General features: G+C 81.3%; 1 protein-coding gene across 1 annotated transcript in view; it reads left to right on the top strand.

Moving 5' to 3' along the window:
• The window catches only part of LOC125425819 (ankyrin repeat and SAM domain-containing protein 1A-like), a 148,915-nt gene that overhangs the window by 128,895 nt on the left and 625 nt on the right, over positions 1 to 19,395 (top strand). The window lies entirely within an intron of this gene.

Here is a 19,395-nt window from a genome sequence, read left to right as displayed (position 1 = left end):
TTTCTAATCAAGCAACTTTATACCGACACAAACTGCAGAGTTAAGTGCTCACGTGAAGGTCTCATGACTGATTCCTATTTCTACCTTTAAAGGTGTGGGAGGCAAGGCTGTGTGTTAGCACCAACCCTTTTCAACTTATTTTTGGAGTGACCTTCCGTCCAGCCTTATTGGAAATTCTCAACAACCATGCCCCTACATTATGGGCTCAAAGGCATATTCAAATGCTTCTGTATGCTGATGATACTGGTCCTTCTATCTCAGCTCAAAGTTGGATACCTTAGTCGACTGCTGAATAGATATTAGACATTACTGTACAGATAACGGACTAGGTCATCAATTATCAAAAAAGACCAAGATTTTGATCTTTGCCAAAACAATACAAAAAAGCTTATAACTGGAAGCTGTTAATAAAGTGCCAGTGGAGCAGGTTAACCAATATAAATATCTTGGAATTACATTTTCTTATAACCTCTCCTGGTTACCCCACAAAAAAGCTGCTATTGCAGCTGCTACCATCAGTTATTCTGCCATTGCACACTTCTTTTATGGAAAGGGCCACTCCCTTGTCCCAGCAGCACTAAAAATCTTTAACTCTAAGATAGAAGCACAGTTACTTTATGGAGTACCTATCTGGCTCCAGAAGCAGTTGGATCGACTCCTTGAATATCACAATGTCCAATCCAAATTTTTACCGTAAAATTATGGGCCTGCCAAATTGTGTACCGTATGCGGCCCTTTGTTTAGAACTGGGCCAAAATTCATTAGTTTATAGGGCTTGGTTGACAGCCTTTAAATTTTGGCTTCGCTGCATTTCTCACATGATGAGCACTCTCTGATTCACCTACTTTTGTCTGATACTCAGGCTAATCCATGGTTCTCTCTGATAGAAAGAAAGATTGAATCACTTGGTATATCTCTCGACTCGCTTTTCCCGCTATCTAGTTCAGAATCCTACAACTTGTTAAAACAAAAATTGTTGGAAAGCGAATGGATTAATTTAATTAGGGGTGCTATGAAAACCTGTTCACCCTTACATCTTTGAATACCCCTATATCAAAACAGGATGGCTCCCTATTTGTATTTTTTGACTAATCCTATGCAGAGAAGAGCCCTCACACTTCCTGTTTCTCGCTTCAATGTTTTCCCCTCCGCTTTATTGCGTGGTAGATTTAACAACTTGGAAATGAGCGAAAGGGTATGCTCTTGTGGTGAACAACAAATTGAAACATTGGCACATCAACTGTTTTGCTGCCCTAAATTTGCTAATATCAGATCAAAATATTCCAATATTCTTTCTAGGATACCTAGTGAAATGGGAGAATCAGGTAGACTTCCTTTCCTTCTGGACAATTCTGACAATGAAACTTGTGAATTGGTAGCACGATTTTTACTGGAGGTGATGCACAATCAATAATTTATATTCTATCTTAAACCTTTGTATTTGTGTACCTTTTATCTCAGGTTTTTAATTGTGTTATGATTATTGTTATAAAGGTAACAAAGATGTAGGTAACGTCTGAATAAGTATTAACATATAAAACACGTCACCCACTAGGCAGCCAATTTAGGTTTGGTATTTCTTATATAATAAGGAACAATGCTCATCACATACAATAATATAATTCACTGTTGTATCATCACATGAATTATTTTTCTCTTTTTCCATTCAATAGTCTAAACATAAACATCCCTTCAAAGGTGGTTCCACATTCATACAAATCCAAGTTCTTGCAATTGATGACAAAGTTCAGTCATAAATATTGCAGTCTTCAATTCATTGCTGGCAGGAACGCATCGCACGAAATTGCGCTCTTCGGTGCCTTCATCAGTGCCAATTTGCCATTTACTTGTACATGAGGTGTTCTATAGGTAATCTGTCAATGGATATTACATCATATCAATTCATAGCTCATTTCAATGTCTTATTGAACCCATCACTTATTAAACACACACATATATATATACATTTATTTACAATTATAACATACATATATACTGAAATGAGCAATTATTAAACTCACTAATGTTATTAGTTCAACTTACAAACGCTTTCCAAGAAGCTGTTAGATCCTACCACACCTTTCTCTGGTAGCTGACTCTCTCTGGTTGAAGCTATGTACACAGCTGATAAGTAACACCTGGTCAGTGTTCTTAAAGACACAGTATTAAAGATGACAAGAAAAATCCAATGACCTATTTAATCCAATGGAATCTGTTCTAAATTTATATATGAGACGGTTTTCTGCTTGGAGGATAATTTTGTCTAAATTCATGTGAGGAGAATCTCCCTGAAATTGCTGTAATGCACAAAACCGGAGGTCAGTGTCTGTATGGTTATGCGTCAAAAAAATGTTCCACCAGTGGTGCTTCCATTTTCTTAGCCCTGATGCAACTTCTGTGTTCTGACACTCTTAATTTTAAGGGGCGTAACATTTTTCCCGCGTACATTTTTGGACATGGGCACATAATCACATACACACATTTATCTGAGTCACAGGTAGTAAATTGACCTAATGTCCATACAATATCAGTATTAGGAACCTTCAAAGAACGAACGGACATAGAAAAATTACATTGTATACATTTTTCACATGGAAAATGTCCATATGATGTTGGTGTAGAAGGCTGTTTCACTAATAAATTAGCACGTACCAATAACTGTCTCACGTTGGTTGTACGTCTAAGACCTATCATGGGAGGTGTCTGACACCCAGGTAAGTCTGAAATGACATGCCAGTGTTTATAAACACTGCGTTTAATAATTGCTGTTAAATTGGTGTGGTCTAAAGACCATATTAGGCGAGATTGTTGTTGTTGTTGCTTCAGTTTTAACAAGGAGGAACGGTCTACTTCTGAGATTCTGTCCCATGCTTCATATAGGACCTATATTCAACTGCAAGAACTTGGATTTGTATGAATGTGGAAACACCTTTGAAGGGATGTTTATGTTTAGACTATTGAATGGAAAAAGAAAAAATGTTTAAGTTTAGACTATTGAATGGAAAAAGAGAAAAATAATTCATGTGATGATACAACAGTGAATTATGTTATTGTATGTGATGATAATTGTTCCTTATTATATAAGAAATACCAAACCTAAATTGGCTGCCTCCCCCCCACCCCCTCCCACACCCCCCCCCCCCCCCCCCCACCCCCCCCCCCCACCCCCCCCCCCCCCCCCCCCCACGCCCACCCCCCCCCCCCCCCCCCCCCCACCCACACCCCCCCCTCCCCCCCCCCCCCCACCTCCCCCCCCCGCCCCCCCCCCCCCCCCCCCCACCCCCCCCCCCCCCCACCCCCTCCCCCCCCCACCCCCCCCCCCCCCCACCCCCCCCCCCCCCCACCCCCCCCCCCCCCCACCCCCCCCCCCCCCCACCCCCCCCCCCCCCCACCCCCCCCCCCCCCCACCCCCCCCCCCCCCCACCCCCCCCCCCCCCCACCCCCCCCCCCCCCCACCCCCCCCCCCCCCCACCCCCCCCCCCCCCCACCCCCCCCCCCCCCCACCCCCCCCCCCCCCCACCCCCCCCCCCCCCCACCCCCCCCCCCCCCCACCCCCCCCCCCCCCCACCCCCCCCCCCCCCCACCCCCCCCCCCCCCCACCCCCCCCCCCCCCCACCCCCCCCCCCCCCCACCCCCCCCCCCCCCCACCCCCCCCCCCCCCCACCCCCCCCCCCCCCCACCCCCCCCCCCCCCCACCCCCCCCCCCCCCCACCCCCCCCCCCCCCCACCCCCCCCCCCCCCCACCCCCCCCCCCCCCCACCCCCCCCCCCCCCCACCCCCCCCCCCCCCCACCCCCCCCCCCCCCCACCCCCCCCCCCCCCCACCCCCCCCCCCCCCCACCCCCCCCCCCCCCCACCCCCCCCCCCCCCCACCCCCCCCCCCCCCCACCCCCCCCCCCCCCCACCCCCCCCCCCCCCCACCCCCCCCCCCCCCCACCCCCCCCCCCCCCCACCCCCCCCCCCCCCCACCCCCCCCCCCCCCCACCCCCCCCCCCCCCCACCCCCCCCCCCCCCCACCCCCCCCCCCCCCCACCCCCCCCCCCCCCCACCCCCCCCCCCCCCCACCCCCCCCCCCCCCCACCCCCCCCCCCCCCCACCCCCCCCCCCCCCCACCCCCCCCCCCCCCCACCCCCCCCCCCCCCCACCCCCCCCCCCCCCCACCCCCCCCCCCCCCCACCCCCCCCCCCCCCCACCCCCCCCCCCCCCCACCCCCCCCCCCCCCCACCCCCCCCCCCCCCCACCCCCCCCCCCCCCCACCCCCCCCCCCCCCCACCCCCCCCCCCCCCCACCCCCCCCCCCCCCCACCCCCCCCCCCCCCCACCCCCCCCCCCCCCCACCCCCCCCCCCCCCCACCCCCCCCCCCCCCCACCCCCCCCCCCCCCCACCCCCCCCCCCCCCCACCCCCCCCCCCCCCCACCCCCCCCCCCCCCCACCCCCCCCCCCCCCCACCCCCCCCCCCCCCCACCCCCCCCCCCCCCCACCCCCCCCCCCCCCCACCCCCCCCCCCCCCCACCCCCCCCCCCCCCCACCCCCCCCCCCCCCCACCCCCCCCCCCCCCCACCCCCCCCCCCCCCCACCCCCCCCCCCCCCCACCCCCCCCCCCCCCCACCCCCCCCCCCCCCCACCCCCCCCCCCCCCCACCCCCCCCCCCCCCCACCCCCCCCCCCCCCCACCCCCCCCCCCCCCCACCCCCCCCCCCCCCCACCCCCCCCCCCCCCCACCCCCCCCCCCCCCCACCCCCCCCCCCCCCCACCCCCCCCCCCCCCCACCCCCCCCCCCCCCCACCCCCCCCCCCCCCCACCCCCCCCCCCCCCCACCCCCCCCCCCCCCCACCCCCCCCCCCCCCCACCCCCCCCCCCCCCCACCCCCCCCCCCCCCCACCCCCCCCCCCCCCCACCCCCCCCCCCCCCCACCCCCCCCCCCCCCCACCCCCCCCCCCCCCCACCCCCCCCCCCCCCCACCCCCCCCCCCCCCCACCCCCCCCCCCCCCCACCCCCCCCCCCCCCCACCCCCCCCCCCCCCCACCCCCCCCCCCCCCCACCCCCCCCCCCCCCCACCCCCCCCCCCCCCCACCCCCCCCCCCCCCCACCCCCCCCCCCCCCCACCCCCCCCCCCCCCCACCCCCCCCCCCCCCCACCCCCCCCCCCCCCCACCCCCCCCCCCCCCCACCCCCCCCCCCCCCCACCCCCCCCCCCCCCCACCCCCCCCCCCCCCCACCCCCCCCCCCCCCCACCCCCCCCCCCCCCCACCCCCCCCCCCCCCCACCCCCCCCCCCCCCCACCCCCCCCCCCCCCCACCCCCCCCCCCCCCCACCCCCCCCCCCCCCCACCCCCCCCCCCCCCCACCCCCCCCCCCCCCCACCCCCCCCCCCCCCCACCCCCCCCCCCCCCCACCCCCCCCCCCCCCCACCCCCCCCCCCCCCCACCCCCCCCCCCCCCCACCCCCCCCCCCCCCCACCCCCCCCCCCCCCCACCCCCCCCCCCCCCCACCCCCCCCCCCCCCCACCCCCCCCCCCCCCCACCCCCCCCCCCCCCCACCCCCCCCCCCCCCCACCCCCCCCCCCCCCCACCCCCCCCCCCCCCCACCCCCCCCCCCCCCCACCCCCCCCCCCCCCCACCCCCCCCCCCCCCCACCCCCCCCCCCCCCCACCCCCCCCCCCCCCCACCCCCCCCCCCCCCCACCCCCCCCCCCCCCCACCCCCCCCCCCCCCCACCCCCCCCCCCCCCCACCCCCCCCCCCCCCCACCCCCCCCCCCCCCCACCCCCCCCCCCCCCCACCCCCCCCCCCCCCCACCCCCCCCCCCCCCCACCCCCCCCCCCCCCCACCCCCCCCCCCCCCCACCCCCCCCCCCCCCCACCCCCCCCCCCCCCCACCCCCCCCCCCCCCCACCCCCCCCCCCCCCCACCCCCCCCCCCCCCCACCCCCCCCCCCCCCCACCCCCCCCCCCCCCCACCCCCCCCCCCCCCCACCCCCCCCCCCCCCCACCCCCCCCCCCCCCCACCCCCCCCCCCCCCCACCCCCCCCCCCCCCCACCCCCCCCCCCCCCCACCCCCCCCCCCCCCCACCCCCCCCCCCCCCCACCCCCCCCCCCCCCCACCCCCCCCCCCCCCCACCCCCCCCCCCCCCCACCCCCCCCCCCCCCCACCCCCCCCCCCCCCCACCCCCCCCCCCCCCCACCCCCCCCCCCCCCCACCCCCCCCCCCCCCCACCCCCCCCCCCCCCCACCCCCCCCCCCCCCCACCCCCCCCCCCCCCCACCCCCCCCCCCCCCCACCCCCCCCCCCCCCCACCCCCCCCCCCCCCCACCCCCCCCCCCCCCCACCCCCCCCCCCCCCCACCCCCCCCCCCCCCCACCCCCCCCCCCCCCCACCCCCCCCCCCCCCCACCCCCCCCCCCCCCCACCCCCCCCCCCCCCCACCCCCCCCCCCCCCCACCCCCCCCCCCCCCCACCCCCCCCCCCCCCCACCCCCCCCCCCCCCCACCCCCCCCCCCCCCCACCCCCCCCCCCCCCCACCCCCCCCCCCCCCCACCCCCCCCCCCCCCCACCCCCCCCCCCCCCCACCCCCCCCCCCCCCCACCCCCCCCCCCCCCCACCCCCCCCCCCCCCCACCCCCCCCCCCCCCCACCCCCCCCCCCCCCCACCCCCCCCCCCCCCCACCCCCCCCCCCCCCCACCCCCCCCCCCCCCCACCCCCCCCCCCCCCCACCCCCCCCCCCCCCCACCCCCCCCCCCCCCCACCCCCCCCCCCCCCCACCCCCCCCCCCCCCCACCCCCCCCCCCCCCCACCCCCCCCCCCCCCCACCCCCCCCCCCCCCCACCCCCCCCCCCCCCCACCCCCCCCCCCCCCCACCCCCCCCCCCCCCCACCCCCCCCCCCCCCCACCCCCCCCCCCCCCCACCCCCCCCCCCCCCCACCCCCCCCCCCCCCCACCCCCCCCCCCCCCCACCCCCCCCCCCCCCCACCCCCCCCCCCCCCCACCCCCCCCCCCCCCCACCCCCCCCCCCCCCCACCCCCCCCCCCCCCCACCCCCCCCCCCCCCCACCCCCCCCCCCCCCCACCCCCCCCCCCCCCCACCCCCCCCCCCCCCCACCCCCCCCCCCCCCCACCCCCCCCCCCCCCCACCCCCCCCCCCCCCCACCCCCCCCCCCCCCCACCCCCCCCCCCCCCCACCCCCCCCCCCCCCCACCCCCCCCCCCCCCCACCCCCCCCCCCCCCCACCCCCCCCCCCCCCCACCCCCCCCCCCCCCCACCCCCCCCCCCCCCCACCCCCCCCCCCCCCCACCCCCCCCCCCCCCCACCCCCCCCCCCCCCCACCCCCCCCCCCCCCCACCCCCCCCCCCCCCCACCCCCCCCCCCCCCCACCCCCCCCCCCCCCCACCCCCCCCCCCCCCCACCCCCCCCCCCCCCCACCCCCCCCCCCCCCCACCCCCCCCCCCCCCCACCCCCCCCCCCCCCCACCCCCCCCCCCCCCCACCCCCCCCCCCCCCCACCCCCCCCCCCCCCCACCCCCCCCCCCCCCCACCCCCCCCCCCCCCCACCCCCCCCCCCCCCCACCCCCCCCCCCCCCCACCCCCCCCCCCCCCCACCCCCCCCCCCCCCCACCCCCCCCCCCCCCCACCCCCCCCCCCCCCCACCCCCCCCCCCCCCCACCCCCCCCCCCCCCCACCCCCCCCCCCCCCCACCCCCCCCCCCCCCCACCCCCCCCCCCCCCCACCCCCCCCCCCCCCCACCCCCCCCCCCCCCCACCCCCCCCCCCCCCCACCCCCCCCCCCCCCCACCCCCCCCCCCCCCCACCCCCCCCCCCCCCCACCCCCCCCCCCCCCCACCCCCCCCCCCCCCCACCCCCCCCCCCCCCCACCCCCCCCCCCCCCCACCCCCCCCCCCCCCCACCCCCCCCCCCCCCCACCCCCCCCCCCCCCCACCCCCCCCCCCCCCCACCCCCCCCCCCCCCCACCCCCCCCCCCCCCCACCCCCCCCCCCCCCCACCCCCCCCCCCCCCCACCCCCCCCCCCCCCCACCCCCCCCCCCCCCCACCCCCCCCCCCCCCCACCCCCCCCCCCCCCCACCCCCCCCCCCCCCCACCCCCCCCCCCCCCCACCCCCCCCCCCCCCCACCCCCCCCCCCCCCCACCCCCCCCCCCCCCCACCCCCCCCCCCCCCCACCCCCCCCCCCCCCCACCCCCCCCCCCCCCCACCCCCCCCCCCCCCCACCCCCCCCCCCCCCCACCCCCCCCCCCCCCCACCCCCCCCCCCCCCCACCCCCCCCCCCCCCCACCCCCCCCCCCCCCCACCCCCCCCCCCCCCCACCCCCCCCCCCCCCCACCCCCCCCCCCCCCCACCCCCCCCCCCCCCCACCCCCCCCCCCCCCCACCCCCCCCCCCCCCCACCCCCCCCCCCCCCCACCCCCCCCCCCCCCCACCCCCCCCCCCCCCCACCCCCCCCCCCCCCCACCCCCCCCCCCCCCCACCCCCCCCCCCCCCCACCCCCCCCCCCCCCCACCCCCCCCCCCCCCCACCCCCCCCCCCCCCCACCCCCCCCCCCCCCCACCCCCCCCCCCCCCCACCCCCCCCCCCCCCCACCCCCCCCCCCCCCCACCCCCCCCCCCCCCCACCCCCCCCCCCCCCCACCCCCCCCCCCCCCCACCCCCCCCCCCCCCCACCCCCCCCCCCCCCCACCCCCCCCCCCCCCCACCCCCCCCCCCCCCCACCCCCCCCCCCCCCCACCCCCCCCCCCCCCCACCCCCCCCCCCCCCCACCCCCCCCCCCCCCCACCCCCCCCCCCCCCCACCCCCCCCCCCCCCCACCCCCCCCCCCCCCCACCCCCCCCCCCCCCCACCCCCCCCCCCCCCCACCCCCCCCCCCCCCCACCCCCCCCCCCCCCCACCCCCCCCCCCCCCCACCCCCCCCCCCCCCCACCCCCCCCCCCCCCCACCCCCCCCCCCCCCCACCCCCCCCCCCCCCCACCCCCCCCCCCCCCCACCCCCCCCCCCCCCCACCCCCCCCCCCCCCCACCCCCCCCCCCCCCCACCCCCCCCCCCCCCCACCCCCCCCCCCCCCCACCCCCCCCCCCCCCCACCCCCCCCCCCCCCCACCCCCCCCCCCCCCCACCCCCCCCCCCCCCCACCCCCCCCCCCCCCCACCCCCCCCCCCCCCCACCCCCCCCCCCCCCCACCCCCCCCCCCCCCCACCCCCCCCCCCCCCCACCCCCCCCCCCCCCCACCCCCCCCCCCCCCCACCCCCCCCCCCCCCCACCCCCCCCCCCCCCCACCCCCCCCCCCCCCCACCCCCCCCCCCCCCCACCCCCCCCCCCCCCCACCCCCCCCCCCCCCCACCCCCCCCCCCCCCCACCCCCCCCCCCCCCCACCCCCCCCCCCCCCCACCCCCCCCCCCCCCCACCCCCCCCCCCCCCCACCCCCCCCCCCCCCCACCCCCCCCCCCCCCCACCCCCCCCCCCCCCCACCCCCCCCCCCCCCCACCCCCCCCCCCCCCCACCCCCCCCCCCCCCCACCCCCCCCCCCCCCCACCCCCCCCCCCCCCCACCCCCCCCCCCCCCCACCCCCCCCCCCCCCCACCCCCCCCCCCCCCCACCCCCCCCCCCCCCCACCCCCCCCCCCCCCCACCCCCCCCCCCCCCCACCCCCCCCCCCCCCCACCCCCCCCCCCCCCCACCCCCCCCCCCCCCCACCCCCCCCCCCCCCCACCCCCCCCCCCCCCCACCCCCCCCCCCCCCCACCCCCCCCCCCCCCCACCCCCCCCCCCCCCCACCCCCCCCCCCCCCCACCCCCCCCCCCCCCCACCCCCCCCCCCCCCCACCCCCCCCCCCCCCCACCCCCCCCCCCCCCCACCCCCCCCCCCCCCCACCCCCCCCCCCCCCCACCCCCCCCCCCCCCCACCCCCCCCCCCCCCCACCCCCCCCCCCCCCCACCCCCCCCCCCCCCCACCCCCCCCCCCCCCCACCCCCCCCCCCCCCCACCCCCCCCCCCCCCCACCCCCCCCCCCCCCCACCCCCCCCCCCCCCCACCCCCCCCCCCCCCCACCCCCCCCCCCCCCCACCCCCCCCCCCCCCCACCCCCCCCCCCCCCCACCCCCCCCCCCCCCCACCCCCCCCCCCCCCCACCCCCCCCCCCCCCCACCCCCCCCCCCCCCCACCCCCCCCCCCCCCCACCCCCCCCCCCCCCCACCCCCCCCCCCCCCCACCCCCCCCCCCCCCCACCCCCCCCCCCCCCCACCCCCCCCCCCCCCCACCCCCCCCCCCCCCCACCCCCCCCCCCCCCCACCCCCCCCCCCCCCCACCCCCCCCCCCCCCCACCCCCCCCCCCCCCCACCCCCCCCCCCCCCCACCCCCCCCCCCCCCCACCCCCCCCCCCCCCCACCCCCCCCCCCCCCCACCCCCCCCCCCCCCCACCCCCCCCCCCCCCCACCCCCCCCCCCCCCCACCCCCCCCCCCCCCCACCCCCCCCCCCCCCCACCCCCCCCCCCCCCCACCCCCCCCCCCCCCCACCCCCCCCCCCCCCCACCCCCCCCCCCCCCCACCCCCCCCCCCCCCCACCCCCCCCCCCCCCCACCCCCCCCCCCCCCCACCCCCCCCCCCCCCCACCCCCCCCCCCCCCCACCCCCCCCCCCCCCCACCCCCCCCCCCCCCCACCCCCCCCCCCCCCCACCCCCCCCCCCCCCCACCCCCCCCCCCCCCCACCCCCCCCCCCCCCCACCCCCCCCCCCCCCCACCCCCCCCCCCCCCCACCCCCCCCCCCCCCCACCCCCCCCCCCCCCCACCCCCCCCCCCCCCCACCCCCCCCCCCCCCCACCCCCCCCCCCCCCCACCCCCCCCCCCCCCCACCCCCCCCCCCCCCCACCCCCCCCCCCCCCCACCCCCCCCCCCCCCCACCCCCCCCCCCCCCCACCCCCCCCCCCCCCCACCCCCCCCCCCCCCCACCCCCCCCCCCCCCCACCCCCCCCCCCCCCCACCCCCCCCCCCCCCCACCCCCCCCCCCCCCCACCCCCCCCCCCCCCCACCCCCCCCCCCCCCCACCCCCCCCCCCCCCCACCCCCCCCCCCCCCCACCCCCCCCCCCCCCCACCCCCCCCCCCCCCCACCCCCCCCCCCCCCCACCCCCCCCCCCCCCCACCCCCCCCCCCCCCCACCCCCCCCCCCCCCCACCCCCCCCCCCCCCCACCCCCCCCCCCCCCCACCCCCCCCCCCCCCCACCCCCCCCCCCCCCCACCCCCCCCCCCCCCCACCCCCCCCCCCCCCCACCCCCCCCCCCCCCCACCCCCCCCCCCCCCCACCCCCCCCCCCCCCCACCCCCCCCCCCCCCCACCCCCCCCCCCCCCCACCCCCCCCCCCCCCCACCCCCCCCCCCCCCCACCCCCCCCCCCCCCCACCCCCCCCCCCCCCCACCCCCCCCCCCCCCCACCCCCCCCCCCCCCCACCCCCCCCCCCCCCCACCCCCCCCCCCCCCCACCCCCCCCCCCCCCCACCCCCCCCCCCCCCCACCCCCCCCCCCCCCCACCCCCCCCCCCCCCCACCCCCCCCCCCCCCCACCCCCCCCCCCCCCCACCCCCCCCCCCCCCCACCCCCCCCCCCCCCCACCCCCCCCCCCCCCCACCCCCCCCCCCCCCCACCCCCCCCCCCCCCCACCCCCCCCCCCCCCCACCCCCCCCCCCCCCCACCCCCCCCCCCCCCCACCCCCCCCCCCCCCCACCCCCCCCCCCCCCCACCCCCCCCCCCCCCCACCCCCCCCCCCCCCCACCCCCCCCCCCCCCCACCCCCCCCCCCCCCCACCCCCCCCCCCCCCCACCCCCCCCCCCCCCCACCCCCCCCCCCCCCCACCCCCCCCCCCCCCCACCCCCCCCCCCCCCCACCCCCCCCCCCCCCCACCCCCCCCCCCCCCCACCCCCCCCCCCCCCCACCCCCCCCCCCCCCCACCCCCCCCCCCCCCCACCCCCCCCCCCCCCCACCCCCCCCCCCCCCCACCCCCCCCCCCCCCCACCCCCCCCCCCCCCCACCCCCCCCCCCCCCCACCCCCCCCCCCCCCCACCCCCCCCCCCCCCCACCCCCCCCCCCCCCCACCCCCCCCCCCCCCCACCCCCCCCCCCCCCCACCCCCCCCCCCCCCCACCCCCCCCCCCCCCCACCCCCCCCCCCCCCCACCCCCCCCCCCCCCCACCCCCCCCCCCCCCCACCCCCCCCCCCCCCCACCCCCCCCCCCCCCCACCCCCCCCCCCCCCCACCCCCCCCCCCCCCCACCCCCCCCCCCCCCCACCCCCCCCCCCCCCCACCCCCCCCCCCCCCCACCCCCCCCCCCCCCCACCCCCCCCCCCCCCCACCCCCCCCCCCCCCCACCCCCCCCCCCCCCCACCCCCCCCCCCCCCCACCCCCCCCCCCCCCCACCCCCCCCCCCCCCCACCCCCCCCCCCCCCCACCCCCCCCCCCCCCCACCCCCCCCCCCCCCCACCCCCCCCCCCCCCCACCCCCCCCCCCCCCCACCCCCCCCCCCCCCCACCCCCCCCCCCCCCCACCCCCCCCCCCCCCCACCCCCCCCCCCCCCCACCCCCCCCCCCCCCCACCCCCCCCCCCCCCCACCCCCCCCCCCCCCCACCCCCCCCCCCCCCCACCCCCCCCCCCCCCCACCCCCCCCCCCCCCCACCCCCCCCCCCCCCCACCCCCCCCCCCCCCCACCCCCCCCCCCCCCCACCCCCCCCCCCCCCCACCCCCCCCCCCCCCCACCCCCCCCCCCCCCCACCCCCCCCCCCCCCCACCCCCCCCCCCCCCCACCCCCCCCCCCCCCCACCCCCCCCCCCCCCCACCCCCCCCCCCCCCCACCCCCCCCCCCCCCCACCCCCCCCCCCCCCCACCCCCCCCCCCCCCCACCCCCCCCCCCCCCCACCCCCCCCCCCCCCCACCCCCCCCCCCCCCCACCCCCCCCCCCCCCCACCCCCCCCCCCCCCCACCCCCCCCCCCCCCCACCCCCCCCCCCCCCCACCCCCCCCCCCCCCCACCCCCCCCCCCCCCCACCCCCCCCCCCCCCCACCCCCCCCCCCCCCCACCCCCCCCCCCCCCCACCCCCCCCCCCCCCCACCCCCCCCCCCCCCCACCCCCCCCCCCCCCCACCCCCCCCCCCCCCCACCCCCCCCCCCCCCCACCCCCCCCCCCCCCCACCCCCCCCCCCCCCCACCCCCCCCCCCCCCCACCCCCCCCCCCCCCCACCCCCCCCCCCCCCCACCCCCCCCCCCCCCCACCCCCCCCCCCCCCCACCCCCCCCCCCCCCCACCCCCCCCCCCCCCCACCCCCCCCCCCCCCCACCCCCCCCCCCCCCCACCCCCCCCCCCCCCCACCCCCCCCCCCCCCCACCCCCCCCCCCCCCCACCCCCCCCCCCCCCCACCCCCCCCCCCCCCCACCCCCCCCCCCCCCCACCCCCCCCCCCCCCCACCCCCCCCCCCCCCCACCCCCCCCCCCCCCCACCCCCCCCCCCCCCCACCCCCCCCCCCCCCCACCCCCCCCCCCCCCCACCCCCCCCCCCCCCCACCCCCCCCCCCCCCCACCCCCCCCCCCCCCCACCCCCCCCCCCCCCCACCCCCCCCCCCCCCCACCCCCCCCCCCCCCCACCCCCCCCCCCCCCCACCCCCCCCCCCCCCCACCCCCCCCCCCCCCCACCCCCCCCCCCCCCCACCCCCCCCCCCCCCCACCCCCCCCCCCCCCCACCCCCCCCCCCCCCCACCCCCCCCCCCCCCCACCCCCCCCCCCCCCCACCCCCCCCCCCCCCCACCCCCCCCCCCCCCCACCCCCCCCCCCCCCCACCCCCCCCCCCCCCCACCCCCCCCCCCCCCCACCCCCCCCCCCCCCCACCCCCCCCCCCCCCCACCCCCCCCCCCCCCCACCCCCCCCCCCCCCCACCCCCCCCCCCCCCCACCCCCCCCCCCCCCCACCCCCCCCCCCCCCCACCCCCCCCCCCCCCCACCCCCCCCCCCCCCCACCCCCCCCCCCCCCCACCCCCCCCCCCCCCCACCCCCCCCCCCCCCCACCCCCCCCCCCCCCCACCCCCCCCCCCCCCCACCCCCCCCCCCCCCCACCCCCCCCCCCCCCCACCCCCCCCCCCCCCCACCCCCCCCCCCCCCCACCCCCCCCCCCCCCCACCCCCCCCCCCCCCCACCCCCCCCCCCCCCCACCCCCCCCCCCCCCCACCCCCCCCCCCCCCCACCCCCCCCCCCCCCCACCCCCCCCCCCCCCCACCCCCCCCCCCCCCCACCCCCCCCCCCCCCCACCCCCCCCCCCCCCCACCCCCCCCCCCCCCCACCCCCCCCCCCCCCCACCCCCCCCCCCCCCCACCCCCCCCCCCCCCCACCCCCCCCCCCCCCCACCCCCCCCCCCCCCCACCCCCCCCCCCCCCCACCCCCCCCCCCCCCCACCCCCCCCCCCCCCCACCCCCCCCCCCCCCCACCCCCCCCCCCCCCCACCCCCCCCCCCCCCCACCCCCCCCCCCCCCCACCCCCCCCCCCCCCCACCCCCCCCCCCCCCCACCCCCCCCCCCCCCCACCCCCCCCCCCCCCCACCCCCCCCCCCCCCCACCCCCCCCCCCCCCCACCCCCCCCCCCCCCCACCCCCCCCCCCCCCCACCCCCCCCCCCCCCCACCCCCCCCCCCCCCCACCCCCCCCCCCCCCCACCCCCCCCCCCCCCCACCCCCCCCCCCCCCCACCCCCCCCCCCCCCCACCCCCCCCCCCCCCCACCCCCCCCCCCCCCCACCCCCCCCCCCCCCCACCCCCCCCCCCCCCCACCCCCCCCCCCCCCCACCCCCCCCCCCCCCCACCCCCCCCCCCCCCCACCCCCCCCCCCCCCCACCCCCCCCCCCCCCCACCCCCCCCCCCCCCCACCCCCCCCCCCCCCCACCCCCCCCCCCCCCCACCCCCCCCCCCCCCCACCCCCCCCCCCCCCCACCCCCCCCCCCCCCCACCCCCCCCCCCCCCCACCCCCCCCCCCCCCCACCCCCCCCCCCCCCCACCCCCCCCCCCCCCCACCCCCCCCCCCCCCCACCCCCCCCCCCCCCCACCCCCCCCCCCCCCCACCCCCCCCCCCCCCCACCCCCCCCCCCCCCCACCCCCCCCCCCCCCCACCCCCCCCCCCCCCCACCCCCCCCCCCCCCCACCCCCCCCCCCCCCCACCCCCCCCCCCCCCCACCCCCCCCCCCCCCCACCCCCCCCCCCCCCCACCCCCCCCCCCCCCCACCCCCCCCCCCCCCCACCCCCCCCCCCCCCCACCCCCCCCCCCCCCCACCCCCCCCCCCCCCCACCCCCCCCCCCCCCCACCCCCCCCCCCCCCCACCCCCCCCCCCCCCCACCCCCCCCCCCCCCCACCCCCCCCCCCCCCCACCCCCCCCCCCCCCCACCCCCCCCCCCCCCCACCCCCCCCCCCCCCCACCCCCCCCCCCCCCCACCCCCCCCCCCCCCCACCCCCCCCCCCCCCCACCCCCCCCCCCCCCCACCCCCCCCCCCCCCCACCCCCCCCCCCCCCCACCCCCCCCCCCCCCCACCCCCCCCCCCCCCCACCCCCCCCCCCCCCCACCCCCCCCCCCCCCCACCCCCCCCCCCCCCCACCCCCCCCCCCCCCCACCCCCCCCCCCCCCCACCCCCCCCCCCCCCCACCCCCCCCCCCCCCCACCCCCCCCCCCCCCCACCCCCCCCCCCCCCCACCCCCCCCCCCCCCCACCCCCCCCCCCCCCCACCCCCCCCCCCCCCCACCCCCCCCCCCCCCCACCCCCCCCCCCCCCCACCCCCCCCCCCCCCCACCCCCCCCCCCCCCCACCCCCCCCCCCCCCCACCCCCCCCCCCCCCCACCCCCCCCCCCCCCCACCCCCCCCCCCCCCCACCCCCCCCCCCCCCCACCCCCCCCCCCCCCCACCCCCCCCCCCCCCCACCCCCCCCCCCCCCCACCCCCCCCCCCCCCCACCCCCCCCCCCCCCCACCCCCCCCCCCCCCCACCCCCCCCCCCCCCCACCCCCCCCCCCCCCCACCCCCCCCCCCCCCCACCCCCCCCCCCCCCCACCCCCCCCCCCCCCCACCCCCCCCCCCCCCCACCCCCCCCCCCCCCCACCCCCCCCCCCCCCCACCCCCCCCCCCCCCCACCCCCCCCCCCCCCCACCCCCCCCCCCCCCCACCCCCCCCCCCCCCCACCCCCCCCCCCCCCCACCCCCCCCCCCCCCCACCCCCCCCCCCCCCCACCCCCCCCCCCCCCCACCCCCCCCCCCCCCCACCCCCCCCCCCCCCCACCCCCCCCCCCCCCCACCCCCCCCCCCCCCCACCCCCCCCCCCCCCCACCCCCCCCCCCCCCCACCCCCCCCCCCCCCCACCCCCCCCCCCCCCCACCCCCCCCCCCCCCCACCCCCCCCCCCCCCCACCCCCCCCCCCCCCCACCCCCCCCCCCCCCCACCCCCCCCCCCCCCCACCCCCCCCCCCCCCCACCCCCCCCCCCCCCCACCCCCCCCCCCCCCCACCCCCCCCCCCCCCCACCCCCCCCCCCCCCCACCCCCCCCCCCCCCCACCCCCCCCCCCCCCCACCCCCCCCCCCCCCCACCCCCCCCCCCCCCCACCCCCCCCCCCCCCCACCCCCCCCCCCCCCCACCCCCCCCCCCCCCCACCCCCCCCCCCCCCCACCCCCCCCCCCCCCCACCCCCCCCCCCCCCCACCCCCCCCCCCCCCCACCCCCCCCCCCCCCCACCCCCCCCCCCCCCCACCCCCCCCCCCCCCCACCCCCCCCCCCCCCCACCCCCCCCCCCCCCCACCCCCCCCCCCCCCCACCCCCCCCCCCCCCCACCCCCCCCCCCCCCCACCCCCCCCCCCCCCCACCCCCCCCCCCCCCCACCCCCCCCCCCCCCCACCCCCCCCCCCCCCCACCCCCCCCCCCCCCCACCCCCCCCCCCCCCCACCCCCCCCCCCCCCCACCCCCCCCCCCCCCCACCCCCCCCCCCCCCCACCCCCCCCCCCCCCCACCCCCCCCCCCCCCCACCCCCCCCCCCCCCCACCCCCCCCCCCCCCCACCCCCCCCCCCCCCCACCCCCCCCCCCCCCCACCCCCCCCCCCCCCCACCCCCCCCCCCCCCCACCCCCCCCCCCCCCCACCCCCCCCCCCCCCCACCCCCCCCCCCCCCCACCCCCCCCCCCCCCCACCCCCCCCCCCCCCCACCCCCCCCCCCCCCCACCCCCCCCCCCCCCCACCCCCCCCCCCCCCCACCCCCCCCCCCCCCCACCCCCCCCCCCCCCCACCCCCCCCCCCCCCCACCCCCCCCCCCCCCCACCCCCCCCCCCCCCCACCCCCCCCCCCCCCCACCCCCCCCCCCCCCCACCCCCCCCCCCCCCCACCCCCCCCCCCCCCCACCCCCCCCCCCCCCCACCCCCCCCCCCCCCCACCCCCCCCCCCCCCCACCCCCCCCCCCCCCCACCCCCCCCCCCCCCCACCCCCCCCCCCCCCCACCCCCCCCCCCCCCCACCCCCCCCCCCCCCCACCCCCCCCCCCCCCCACCCCCCCCCCCCCCCACCCCCCCCCCCCCCCACCCCCCCCCCCCCCCACCCCCCCCCCCCCCCACCCCCCCCCCCCCCCACCCCCCCCCCCCCCCACCCCCCCCCCCCCCCACCCCCCCCCCCCCCCACCCCCCCCCCCCCCCACCCCCCCCCCCCCCCACCCCCCCCCCCCCCCACCCCCCCCCCCCCCCACCCCCCCCCCCCCCCACCCCCCCCCCCCCCCACCCCCCCCCCCCCCCACCCCCCCCCCCCCCCACCCCCCCCCCCCCCCACCCCCCCCCCCCCCCACCCCCCCCCCCCCCCACCCCCCCCCCCCCCCACCCCCCCCCCCCCCCACCCCCCCCCCCCCCCACCCCCCCCCCCCCCCACCCCCCCCCCCCCCCACCCCCCCCCCCCCCCACCCCCCCCCCCCCCCACCCCCCCCCCCCCCCACCCCCCCCCCCCCCCACCCCCCCCCCCCCCCACCCCCCCCCCCCCCCACCCCCCCCCCCCCCCACCCCCCCCCCCCCCCACCCCCCCCCACACCCACCCCCCCCCCCCCCCCCCCCCCCCCCCCCCCACCACCCCCCCCGCCCGCCGCCGCCCCCCCCCACCCCCCCCCCCCCCCAACCAAGAGTTCTTAAAGAGCCTGCTAATGAAATTGTTGATGCCTCTCACTTCAATATGCAACTTATCCCTGAAATCTGCCTTCATCCCTGAAGACTGGAAGATGGCCAATGTCACACCAATCTTTAAGAAAGGGCCGGGGGGGGGGGGGGAGGAAATTACAGGCCAGTCAGTTTGACATCTGTTCCTGGTAAATTAGTAGAATCTATCATTAAAGATGAAATTATAAAACATGTAGAAAAGCAAGACCTGCTGAGGAAGAGTCAGCATGGCTTTTGCAGAGGCAAGTCCTGTCTTACAAACTTACTAGAGTTCTTTGAGGGTGTAAACAGGCATGTGGATGAGGGGGAACCAGTGGACATTGGTTCTACTCTGATTTCCAAAAGGCTTTTGACAAAAGTTCCTCACCAGAGACTGTTGAGAAAACTCCGCAAATGAAGGAATAATTAGGAAAGGAGTTGATAATAAAACTGCAAGGATTGTCATGCCCTTATATAAAGCAGAGGTGCTGACTGCAATTTGAGTAATTGTGGTCTAGTCTCTGGTCAGCCACATCTCAAAAAGGATATCGAAGAGATAGAAAAAGTGCAGAGAAGGGGTAACGCAGGATGATTGAAGAAGGATTGGAGCACCTTCCCTTATGAGGAGAGGCTGCAGCGTTTGGGACTCCCTTTAGTTTGGAGAGGAGACGTCTGAGGGGGGATATGATTGAAGTCTATAAAATTATTCATGGGGTAGAAAATGTTGACAGAGAGAAATTTTTCTCTCTTTCTCACAATACTAGAACCAGGGGGCATTCATTGAAAATGCTGGGGGGAAGAATTAGGACTAATAAATGGAAACACTTCTTCACGCAACGCAGATTGGTGTTTGGAATATGCTGCCACAGGAGGCAGTGATGGCCACCAACCTGGATAGCTTTAAAAGGGGGGCTTTGGACAGATTCTATGGAGGAGAAGTTACCCATGGCTACCAATCTTGATCCTCCTTGATCTCAGATTGCAAATGCCTTAGCAGACCAGGTGCTCAGGAGCAGCAGCAGCAGCAGAAGGCCATTGCTTTCACCTCCTGCATGTGAGCTCCCAAAGGCACCTGGTGGGCCACTGCGAGTAGCAGAATGCTGGACTAGATGGACTCTGGTCTGATCCAGCAGGCTAGTTCTTATGTTCTTATGTTCTTACCTTGGATGAGATAAATAATAAAGCACCTTCTAAATCAGTGATTCTCAACCTGTGGGTTGTGACCCCTTTGGGGTTGTGACCCCTTTTACAGGGGTTGCCTAAGAC

Source organism: Sphaerodactylus townsendi, linkage group LG02 (genome assembly GCF_021028975.2).
Source record: "Sphaerodactylus townsendi isolate TG3544 linkage group LG02, MPM_Stown_v2.3, whole genome shotgun sequence".
NCBI classification, from domain to species: domain Eukaryota; kingdom Metazoa; phylum Chordata; class Lepidosauria; order Squamata; family Sphaerodactylidae; genus Sphaerodactylus; species Sphaerodactylus townsendi.
This window is presented reverse-complemented; position numbering and strand designations above follow the sequence as displayed.